Raw genomic sequence first — 2,143 nt, 5'->3', positions numbered from 1 at the left:
TCATTTATTGATGACTACTCTAGGAGATTATGGGTGTATCCAATCAAGAGGAAGTCAGATGTGTTTCTAGTGTTCAAAGAATTCAAAGCGCAAGTGGAACTTGAATCTGGAAAAAGAATCAAGTGGTTAAGGATAGATAATGGAGGAGAATATAAAGATCGAAATTTTATTTCATTTTGCAAGCAAGAGGGTATTCAAAGGCAATTCATTGTTGTGCATACACCTCATCTAAATGGCGTAGCAGAGCAGATGAACATAACCATATTGGAAAGGACCAGAGCTATGTTGAAAACTGTAGATCTAGCCAAGTCATTTTGTGATGAAGCAGTTAGAACAGCTTGCTATGTGATAAATCAGTCACTGTCAACAACAATTGGCTTCAAGACATCGATGGAGATGTGGATTGGTAAGCCAACCTAGTATTCTTCTCTTCACATATTTGGATGTCCTACATATGTAATGTATAATGCTCAAGAAAGAACTAAACTGGACCCCAAGTCCAGGAAATGCATATATTTGGGTTATGCTGACGGAGTCAAGGGGTATCACTTGTGGGATCCCACTGCCCATAAAGTCATAGTTAGCAGGGATGTGATATTTGCAGAAAATGAACTGCAAAATAAAGAAAACAACAGCACTTCAGAATGACTACTACTGTTCAGATAGAAGAAAATAAAGATTCTTCTGAAGCCGCACCAGAACATGAGGAACAAGAACCAAATGAGGCCAATGATACAGAAGTTCGACGTTCAGTACTTGAAATAAGGAAACCATCATGGCACTCAGATTATGTCATGGCAAGTAATACTACATATTGTCTTCTAATAGAAGATGGATAGCCATCAACTTTCCATGAGGCTATTAGTAGCACTGATGTTTCTTTGTGGATGACAGCAATGCAGGAAGAAATTGAAGCCTTGTATATAAATAATACATGGGAGCTTGTTCCATTACCACATGGACGTAAAGCTATTGGAAATAAATGGGTTTACAAGATCAAGCGAGATGGCAACGATCAAGTGGAACGATATTGTGCAAGATTGGTAGTGAAAGGGTATGCTCAGAAAGAAGGTATTGATTTTAATGAGATATTTTCTCCAGTTGTTAGACTTACTACTATCAGAACTGTATTGGTTATGTGTGCTGTGTTTGATTTATATCTAGAGCAGTTAGATGTGAAAACTTCTTTTCTTCATGTAGAACTTGAATAAGAGATTTACATGCTCCAACCAGAAGGTTTTGAAAAAAAAGGAAAAGAAAACTTGGTTTATAGCCTAACGAAATCTTTGTATGGCTTAAAGCAGGCACCAAGATGTTGGTACAAGAGATTTGATTCCCTTATAATTAGCCTCAGATACAACAAATTCAATGCAAACCATTATACGTACTACAAGAGGTTTGGTAATAATGATTTCATTATTTTATTGTTGTATGTGGATGATATGTTGGTTGTAGGCCCAAAAATGAAAAAATTGAAGAATTGAAGGCACAATTGGCTAGGGAGTTTGATATGAAGGATTTGGGACCAACAAACAAGATTTTAGGGATGCAAATTAACTAAGAAAAAATAGACAAGAAGATTTGGCTTTCTCAAAAGAATTATTTGAAGAAAGGGTTGTAACGCTTCAACATGCAAGATTGTAAGCTAATTTCTACCCCACTTCTTGTCAATTATAAATTATCCTCAATTATGTGTCCTAGCAATGAAGCAAAGAGGATGGAATTGTCTCGAGTGCCATATGCATTAGTAGTGGGAAGCCTAATGTACGCTATGATTTGTATAAGACCAGATATTGCTCAAGTAGTTGGTATGGTTAATCGATTCATGGCGAATCCTAGTAAAGAGCATTGGAATGCTATGAAGAGGGTCCTAAGAATTATCAAAGGGACCTCAGATGCTGCATTATGTTACGAAGTATCAGAATTTATTGTTAGGGGATATGTTGATTTAGATTTTGCAGGTGATCTTGACAAAATAAAATCCACCACATGTTATGTGTTTACTCTTGCAAGAGGAGCAATAAACTAAGTATCAAAGTTGTAGACTGTTCTGGCATTGTCTACGATTGAAGTTGAATATATGGTAGCTACACAGGCTTGCAAGGAGGCAATCTAGATTAAAAGACTATTGGAAGAACTCGGG

This window comes from Malania oleifera, chromosome 6 (assembly GCF_029873635.1).
Source record: "Malania oleifera isolate guangnan ecotype guangnan chromosome 6, ASM2987363v1, whole genome shotgun sequence".
NCBI lineage: Eukaryota > Viridiplantae > Streptophyta > Magnoliopsida > Santalales > Ximeniaceae > Malania > Malania oleifera.
Note: the sequence above shows the minus strand (reverse complement) of the source record.